The sequence below is a fragment of the Hordeum vulgare genome, chromosome 3H, assembly GCF_904849725.1.
Source record: "Hordeum vulgare subsp. vulgare chromosome 3H, MorexV3_pseudomolecules_assembly, whole genome shotgun sequence".
Classification (NCBI taxonomy): Eukaryota; Viridiplantae; Streptophyta; class Magnoliopsida; order Poales; family Poaceae; genus Hordeum; species Hordeum vulgare.
In genome coordinates this window covers 494542015-494552777 of record NC_058520.1, presented here as the reverse complement: position 1 = coordinate 494552777, position 10763 = coordinate 494542015, and positions in this window count along the sequence as shown.

The following is a 10763-nucleotide window of genomic DNA, read 5'->3' as shown; positions in this document are numbered from 1 at the left end:
CTAAAAGATAAGTGAGTCCCCATAGCATTCTGAAAACTTTCCCAGAAGCGAGAAGTAAAGATACTCCCACGGTCTGAGTTAATCTCCAGGGGAACACCATGAAGAGACACTATTCGAGAGATATATAACTCTGCTAGCTGGCTAGCTGTTATACTCTCACGAACTGGAAGAAAATGAGCTACTTTGGAGAGACGGTCGATGACCACAAAGATAGCATTATTTGCTTTCTTGGTCTTGGGAAATCCGGTAATGAAATACATACCAACTTTATCCCATTTCCATTCAGGAATAGCTAAAGGTTGAAGGGTGCCAGCAGGCCTTTGATGTTCTACCTTAACTCGACGGCAAACGTCGCAGGTAGAAACGAACTCATCAATTTCTCTCTTCATCCTAGTCCACCAGAACCTCTGGCGTAGGTCCTGATACATCTTAGTACTACCGGGATGAATGGTGAGAGGAGAATCATGATCCTCCTTAAGGATTAACTGCCTTAGATGTGGGTTCTTAGGAACCACTAGATGATTCTGGAAGAACACAACACCTTGATCATTCATGGAGAATTCATTAGCGTTTCCGCTAATAATATTCTCCTTGATCCGTGATATACCCTTGTCACGCTTCTGGCCAGCTATAATTTGATCCTTAAGGGTAGGCTTCGCCACCAAGGTAGAAAGGAATCCTTGAGGAACAATATGAAGATTCAGCTTCTGAAATTCCTCATAGAGATGTGGTTGACCTTGTTGTAGCATCAAGTTGTTAAATAAGATTTACGACTTAGTGCATTAGCCATAACATTGGCCTTCCCCGGGGTGTAAGTTATCCCTAAGTCATAATCCGAGATCAACTCAACCCACCGTCTTTGCCTGAGATTCAAATCTGGCTGGGTGAAGATATATTTCAGACTTTGGTGATCAGTGAATATTTCGCAACGATTACCCAGAAGGTAATGTCGTCAGGTTTTTAGTGCATGGACTACAGCTGCAAGCTCAAGATCATGTGTGGGATAATTATCCTCATGTGGACGCAACTGTCGAGATGCGTATGCAACCACATGACGATCTTGCATGAGGATGCAACCTAATCCTTGTCGCGAGGCGTCGCAATAGATAACAAAGTCCTTCCAAAAATCTTGTGGTAGCAACACAGGTGCGGAAGTCAGGCGTCTTTTCAGTTCCTTAAAACTATGCTCACACTGTGGTGTCCACTCGAACTTTTTATCCTTCTTGAGGAGTTCAGTTAGAGGCTTTGCAACCTTGGAGAAATTCTCGACAAAGCGGCGACAATAGGTTGCTAGACCAAGAAAATTCCTAACTTGCTTAACCGATTCAGGTTGAGTCCAATCAAGGACGGCTTTAACTCTCTCGAGATTGACAACAATACCCTTACAAGATATTACGTGACCTAGATAGGTCACTTCTCGTAACCAAAATTCACATTTTGAAAACTTGGCATAAAGGCGATGCTCTCGAAGTTTCATCAATACCAGCCTTAGATGCTCAGCATGTTCCCGTTCGTTCTTCGAGTAGATAAGAATATCATCGAGGTATACCACGACGAATTTATCCAAATACTCCATGAAGATTGAATTCATCAGACGAGAGAAGGTGGCTGGGGCATTGGTTAAACCGAAGGACATGACGGTGTACTCGTATTGGCCATAACGAGTAACAAAAGCCGTTTTTGGAATGTCCCCGTTCTTGATCTTGATTTGATGGTATCCCAACCTCAAATCCATTTTGGAGAAGACTGAGGATCCAGCGAGCTGATCGTACAGGTCGTTGATCCTGGGGAGTGGATACTTGTTCTTTATGGTGACCAGATTAACAGGTCGGTAATCTACAACCATCCGATCTGTTCCGTCTTTCTTCTTGACGAAGAGGACGTGGCAAGCCCAAGGAGAAGAGCTAGGACGAATGAAACCTTTATTCAAGGCCTCATCTAGTTGCTTCTTAAGTTCGGCTAGCTCCAAGGGTGCCATCTTATATGGTCTTCTGGCTATTGGAACAGTTCCCGGAACAAGATCTATTACGAACTCTACATCTCTGTCAGGTGGAATTCCTGGCAGTTCCTCTGGAAAAACATCCGGAAAGTCACGGACTACCGGGATGTCTTCAAGTTCCGGAAGAGGGTTGGCATTGAGGGAATAGAGTTGGCATTTGGCAACTCGAGTAGAGACATTGACTATCTCACCGGAGGAATGGGTAAGCTGAACATTTCTAGTATGAGTATCAATCTTGGCATAATGAGCTGACATCCAGTCCATGCCCAAGATGATATTAATATCCGAAGATTTCAAGGCTATCAATGAGGCTAGAAAAACTAGCCTGCCTACTAGAATTTCATTGTCATAGGTTATCCTAGAGGTTTGCCACTTACTACGAGGAGTTTGGACAACCAATGGAATTGGCATATCACAAAAAGACATGTTATGCAACTGTGCATAACTTTCTGAAATGAAGGAATGAGAAGACCCAGTGTCAAAAAGAACAGACGCTGGGTGATGATTAACAAGAAGCGTACCCAGTATGACGTCGGGATCCTCTGCAGCTTCTTCTGTTGAGACATAGTTCACACGGCCACGTGCAGGAGTTGGCTTCACATAGTAAGCTTTGCCCGACTTACCTTGCCCGACGGACTTACCGGGTTGCTTGGCACCCACATTCTGAGGACACTCACGGGAATAGTGCCCTGGTTCTCCACACTTGTAGCATATCACTTGATTGGCATGTGGTGCAGCATTGCTAGCTGGACCACCATTGGTTTTTGCAGGAGGGTTGGTGTGATTCGTCTGTGGCGCCACATAGGATGGCCTCGGAGTGTATCTTGGCGGCAGAGAACTGTTTGGAACCCACAGCCTGCGTTTTGGAAACACGGAGCCAGATGACGAGCCAAAGTCACGGGAGTGCTTCCTTGTGGCTTCAAAGTCGGTATGACCAGTCTCGGTGCTGATCGCCTTGTTGACCATGGCTTGGAAGCTTGCACACTCGTGGAGGCGTAGATCACGACGAAGCTCAGGGCTCAGACCCTTACGGAATCTTGCTTGCTTCTTGGCGTCAATTGACACCTCCTCTGTTGCATAGCGAGCGAGGTTACCGAACTCGCGGCTATAGGCATCCACGGTCAGCTTTCCCTGGGTGAATGCACATAACTCCTCTCTCTTTCTGTCCATCAGGCCCTCTGGAATATGGTGCAGACGGAAGGTTGCACTGAAGTCTGCCCATGTGGCTGCTGGTTCAGCAGGACGCATAGCTTCAAAGTTCTCCCACCACAGATTGGCGGGTCCTTCCAGAAAATACGCCGCAAAGGTCACCTTGTCGGCCTCAGCAACATTCGCAGAGCGAATCTTACGTGAGATACTGCACAACGAATCATCAGCGTCGAGGGGGTCAACGGAGTGATGGAACTTTGGAGGATTCAGCTTCACGAAGTCATTGATGGACACTGCAGCATTCCTAGGCTGACGAGCCGTATTTTGCTCAATACGCTCTAACAGTCGGTTGGTCTCCCTTTTGTTCCTCTGTGCCTCAAGCATCACTTCCGCCAGAGAGGGCGTGTGAGGCAGGGCTTCCTGCGACGCTTGACTACCCTCGCCTTGCTCATGAGCAGGGGCACGGTTCAACCTGGTGAACACCATCCTGACATACAAACTCACAACTTAGACCAATATCATTATCAAGACTTGCTATGGATTAAGAATGCACTGAACACATGGAATACAGAAATAAATATCTGAACAACATGGTAACAAGCAACTGATATATATACACCATGGTTCATACACACCCTTACATAGTTCAGCACAACCTTAACCGAAGAGCAAACTACTGAAATTATGAAACTACTCATCAGAGGCTTACAAGCTTCCTATACATTATTTATCTAGGCCTCCGGAATTCATTTCACATCACAAGCATACTTCACAAGTCACACAGGACTGTGAACGTACAACTACTACCATACTACCCTTCCACTCACAGCTCAGGCATCTGCATGGAACATCTCATAGAGATTGCCTCCATGGCCTCGAAGCTCAACCTGTGGATCAGGAAATACTCTGGCCTGAGATCCCTGGGATCCATAAGGACACAAATGTGGCCTTGGTCCCCTAACTGGTGGTAGTAGGGGTTCCCGAAGAGGGGTGAGTCCTCCTATATCGGGCCAGTCAACATGGGCCGGAAGATGGGTCCTAACAGGGTTCAGCATGTCCATATCTCTGTACCCTGTCTGGACTACTGGTGCCAGCTGCGTCAAAGCCGTCCACAGACGGGCACGTGTGGCATAAAGCTCCATGCGGAGAGCACGAGCATCCCTGTCTTTGTTCTCTAGCATCTCAGCAGTGGACTGCAGTAGCGGATCCTCCATAGAGGAATCAAAATAGACCCCGTTGAGGTATCCCTCTTCACCAGGCTGAGAGGCAGGAACATAGCAGAACTCTAAATTCTGCAGCAGTGCATGTCTCGCCCTCATAATGGTCAGCATTGAATAGGCAGCATCTTGTACTGCCATGTCGACAGTGACTCCCAACCCATAGGACCAATGGATTGGCTCCTCAGCTCCAGGGTAGTCTGGAAATACCCTAACAGTGCAGATATACTGGCTTTGGTTGAAGTATCGGTACTGTTCCTCCACTGTGTACTCTGGGTACCAGCGGTAACCGCACACCGACATCACCCTGACCAGCATGGTCGTATGACCCGGCACATCAATACACCTGGTCAGACGTACCACCTGACAAGAAGGACGACCAGGCATCTGAAAATAGAGAGTAATGCAAAAGCATTAGAGCTCTGAATGCAAAATTGGGTAGCATAACGGCTGTAAATGCTCAAAAACAATTTTGAGACAACCCAAAAATAGAATAGCGTAACCACTCAACTATCAAGTTCAATTCTATGATCATCAAACTTACTTCCTTTTTCCTAGGGATGAAACAAACACAAATATCTCTCGACCCATAGTCGTATAATCTACCGATCAGAAACACGAGCCTAGAGGAAGATGAGTAACCTAGTCCTTAATTCCCGCAGGAAAGACGAGGATGACCAGAATAGAATAACTTGAGAAGAGAACAAGAGTCTTATGTTCCCTTCCACAAACAATTCCCTTATATATAACTAAGAAATTCTAGATTCAACTTCGACCAGTTTCGCTTAGTAGTCCTACAGTTAGTCCGGCTCTGATACCAACGCTGTCGGGACCATGATCCTAAGTCGTAGGAATCCAGCGTGTAACACATCGCATCTCATTGTGGTCTCACGCACGGTTAACTCCACGGCTGCAGCCTTACCTTTGCCGGGACCGTTTGCGCCTTTTGACTCACGTATGCAATTGTGTCGCTAGCAATCCAATGACAAAGAACCCGGATCGACATGGCTAGTCATAAACCCAAGTGGCACTTCCGCACAGGGACATGCATACATGACCCAGCAAAGCAGGTGTCGGTCACCAGCGAATGTAGACGAGTCGTAGCAAGCTACAAGGACTCCATTACATCGCGTGACATTTCCCCAAAGGGGACAGACACATCAGCTAAGAAGGACACACGCCGGTCAACCAGTGTGTCCGGAGCAGTAGCGAGCTACCATGGCTCGTTGGATCACAAAGGGGCATTTCCCTGTAAGGAATGCTACTAAAGTCTACAGCTAGGTAATCGAACCCCATACATATCAAGTACGACACACGTACGCATGGCAAACCGATATGTATAGATACATCGATGGCATCACAACATAACCATAAACATACAAGCTTTATTTAAGAGGCTCGGAAGAGCCATACATATAATATTACACAGTAGGGGTCTCACGACCCATCATAATAGTCATTCAAGTTACAAGCCAGCGGAAGTAATTAAACTGTCTGAGTACAGACAGATGAAACTAGAAGGCACATGGCCTGACTATACTACAGACCCACCCTAGGGCCAGATCGTAGCTGGGACACCAGCTACTCGTCGTCGTCGATGTCTAGGAAGAACCCTCCGTTAGGGTCATTAACGACCTCTGCAACAATTATTAAGCAAACATGAGTACGGAGGTACTCAGCAAGACTTTAGGATATCTAACTACTCATGTAATGTATCAATAAGGAATTGTGGGGTTTCATGTGGAAAGCCAGCATTTGACTCGTGGCTAGACAACTTACATTTTAAAACAATTTTTGACAACTTGATTTCTCGCACACGAGTCCACTAACACCACAACAATACTCCATCGTGGAATCATTCCGTCTCCATATGGAAATGCCGTCCACGACACTCACGCTTATCTTGACAATTTTATGAGTAGCCGTTGAAGTTATCTATGAACAACATATGTCTCCAAGTAGTCCATATCCGCGGATGCGGCTATTCGAATAGATCATAACCCTGCAGGGGTGTACTTCTTCACACACGCTCTCGCCACTTATCGCCATGTGCATGTCATGCACCTCGGCAACCTTCAAGCGGAAGCCCAACGAGGGAGTTGGCCACGACCGTTAACCACGCTAATACTTAGTCCAAGTTTATCGCCTATCTGAGGGTAACCCGCACGGAAGTCCGGCCGAGGTTTCCGCCACGGACCCAAACGATGTGCGCAGGGTTCCCAAGCCCACCATCCGGGTGCCACTTGGTGCACCGTGCCACTGCCTACCGCATCACAGCCCACCTCTCACGTCAGCACTATGCACGGCCTCCAGCATGACTATAAACACCAGAAACTACTTGCAACTCCTGGACCGAGTATTAAGCGATTAATAAGTCGAGCCGGGTCATATTTCAGGGCCCAGCATGTGGTAGTATCTCATCTTGGATTACATACACGGAACTCAGGTCCTAAGGACGGTTCCAATGAAACAACCCGCCATGTACTCCTACATAGCCTTTCACCAGTACCTTTACCAAATCAGGTTCAACACACAACCTTTACTTACTGAACACATTCTCACAAGTCTGTTCATCTCCCAGATGATAGACCATACACAACTCTAAGCATAGCATGCATAGCAGGATAAAGCACATCATGGCTCAAGCAACTACCAGGTATGCTAGGTTGCAAGGTTCATCTATTTACTGTGACAAGGACATGTCATGCTAAGGAAGTGGGTTCAACTAACATGGCAAAAGCATTTGAAGCATTTGATCCTAATGCAATAAGTAAGTGCAGGAGCGAGAACATGGGATTTATTGGGATGATCAAAATGGTTGCTTGCCTTGTTGCTCAGAGGAGGGACAATATCCGTCAGTCGGATATTCGGTGGAATCTGGAGGAGCGGAGCCTACCGAAAGGAATGACAACAATCAATAACAATCATATGCAACAAGATGATGCATGAGCATGGCATGAGGATGCAAGGTGGTATACTATTATAGCTAACATTTATTAGGTTTGAAGTTGATTTGGATCAAACTCAAATATTACTTCAAACGAGGTATTCTCGAATACCATTTTAATTGATTCGACCTGATGCTCACATCAACTTGTTTTTTTTACATGCATGGAAATGACATGTTAAGTTGCTGGTTTGTGATTGAACAATGTTTGACCATATCATTTGAAGTGGAATTCAAATGATTTCCAAATTCCATCTCCAAAGTATTTATAACATTTAACTTATTCATTATTCTATATATTTGGTCCAGTAACATTTTCAAACATGTTTGAAAATGACATATTCAGATTCCTTGGATTTTTCTGATACTTTTTCATATATAAATTATTTTCATTGGAGTTATAGATTAATTTCTATGATTTTTGGAAGTTTTGGCATTTTTCTGGAATTCTTTTAATTAGAAAATCTTTACTGCATCAGTATGACATCAGCAGGTCCAACTGGCCGTTGAAAGTCAAACCTGACCAGTGGGACCCACTGGTCAGTGACTTTGTCAGTTTTAGATTAGTTTTAATCTTAATTAGCTAATTAACCTCACTGGACCCACATGTTAGTGACTTATCAATTAATTAAATTTATTTTGTTTAACTAAAATATCCAGAGGCTGGCCCCACACGTCAGTGGCTCAGCCCAGCTGAGATCCACCGGCGGCGAGGTCGTCCTCGCTGGCGGGGAGCTTCCGGCGACCACCAGTATGGCGGAGGGCATCGGAAACTCGCCTCCGATGACCAAACACACGGCGGAGACCACGGGGAGAACGGCCACTCGACGGTGCACACGATGGGGCAAACCCCAGGGGCTGGGGGGCCGGGATCGACGCCGGCGACGAGCTCGACGGCGACCAAGTTCGGCCATCGTCGAGGTCATCAAAACCAGGGTCAAATCGCGCGGGGCTGGGCTGCTAAAGCATCTACGCTATGGCCTGAAGCTGCTGGTGGCCTCATATGGACCAACCATTCACCGGAGGGCTGCCGGCGACAAGCTGCAGCGGCGGTCCTCGTCGGGCTCCGGTGGAACTAGGCCTAGAGGAGGAGATCGAGGGGGAAAGCTTAGGGGAAAGCTGCGCAAGCTCACGAGGAGTGCAGTGGAGGGCTTAGACGGCTCGGGGAAGCGCTCGGGGCGACGAATAGAGCGGAGCTCGCCGGCAACCGAAGCTTGAAGACAATGGTGCCGTGGGTGTTGCAGGGCTCGGGGAGGCTTCGGCTTCTGCAGGGAGGACTAGCTCGTCGAGGCGGAGCTAATGGGGCACTCAGGAGGGAGATCTTGTGGCTAGGGGCACGGGCAGCTCGAGCTCGAGCTCCTGTCAATGGCGGCAGTGGGGATCGGAAGAACCGAGAAGAGAGGGGGGAGATGGAGCACGGGAATGGATAGGGACGTTCTTGGGGAGGTTATCCCCGTGCTCGCCAGCGCGAAGCGACGGCCAGGCAGGCAGGGAGCTGCGTGGAGGCGCGCGGCGTCGCGGCGGCCACCTCCTTCTCCTACTAGCGAGGAGGAAGACGACAGCGCGACTGGGCCTGGGCTGAGGTGAGCGACAGGTAAGGCTTTCCTTAATTTTTTGTGTGTTTTGTTTCTGTTTTGCTAACTATTTTGATTTTCTTATTTATTTCAGCATAAAAATAGTTTATAAAATTATTTTGAACATACGAGAATATTAGTTGGAATATATCCAACCATTCCTAAAGTTTAAAGTTTTTGAATTCAAATTTTAAACTTGAAACGAGTAGCTTTTTGCATTTATTTAAAATGCGAAATGTGTTAAGAAAATGGTTTTCTTCATTCCTTATTTGCTTTCAAGAATTATCAGAAAAGTTGAACTTTTCTTGAGGCCATTTTGGGTTCATTGATTTGAACAAGTTTATAATTCCTTTGAATTTGAGTAGTGGCTAGGGTTTTTGAGTTTTCCTTCACCACTTGCTTTGTTCTTGTTGAAATTTTCTTGGATGCAATGCAAAGAAGATATGAGCACAATGCTAACTTGGGGTGTGTTTGGTTGGAGGGATATCCTCCCAGGGACAGGGATAACCACTTTTTTTTGTGGTTGCCATGCGTTTGGATCTGGGGCGAGGAGGGATAGAGTCAACCAGATGCTAGGAATATTCTCCAAAAAAAGGTATGTGGCCAACCGCCAAAAACGGGTGGGCGGTGACAACCACTCTAGGGCGGCCGACGCGGCAGGGCGCGGGAGGCGGCCGGCGCAGGAGGGCGGCCGGCGCGGCCGGCGCGGGAGGTGGCCGGCGCGGCCGGCCCGGGAGGAGGCGGCCGGCGCGGGTGGAGGCGGCCGGCGCGGGTGGAGGCGGTCGGCGCGGGTGGAGGCGGCCGGCACGGGTGGAGGCGGCCGGCGCGGCCGGCGCGGGTGGCACAGGAGGAGGCCGACGTGGCAGTATTCCATCCTCCTAACCAAACAAAAAAAGGGATAACCCTACCCTTCCAACCAAACAAAAAAAAGGGCGATCCCCAGCCACCTGGTTGGGGATACCCACAACCACCCTAGCCTATCCCTCCAACCAAACACACCCTTGATTAGGGTTTCAGGGATGTGACAATTAAGTTCATGAAGAACAAAGTAACGCATTAGGTAAGATGACATGATGTAGAGGGATAAACTCATGCAATATGATGAAAACCCCATCTTTGTTATCCTCGATGGCAACAATGCAATATGTGCCTCGCTACCCCTACTTTGTCACTGGGTGAGGACACCGCAAGATTTAACCCAAAACTAAGCACTTCTCCCATTGCAAGAATTACCAATCTAGTTGGCCAAACCAAACCAATAACTCGAACAGACTTGCAAATATATGAAATCATGCATATTAGAATTCAGAGAAGATTCAAATAATATTCATAGATAATCTGAACATAAACCCACAATTCATAGAATCTCGACAAACACACCACAAAAGAGTATTACGTCGGATAGATATCCATGAAGATCATGAAGAACATGGTATTGAAGAACAAAGAGAGAGAAGAAGCCATATAGCTACTAGCTATGGACCCGTAGGTCTGTGGTGAACCACTCACGCATCCTCGGAGGGGCAATGGAGTTGATGTAGATGCCCTCCGTGATCAATTCCCTCTCCAGCAGATTATCGGAAAAGGCTCCCACATTGGATCTCACAAGAAGAGAGGCTCCCGGCAACGGAAACGTATACTCGTGGCTCCGTCTGGTATTGTGTGAATATTTGGGAGTTTACATGCCAAGGATTAGGGTTAGGAGAGGTGCAGGGGGGCCACAAGCCAAGGGGCGCGACCCCCCTAGGGTGCGCCCTGCAGGCTTGTCGCCTCCCGGCAGGTCTCCTGCCCCCTTCTCCAAGTCTAGAGGTGTCTTCTGGTCCAATAAAAACTATTCCGGAGATTTTATTCCATTTGGACTCCGTTTAATATTCCTT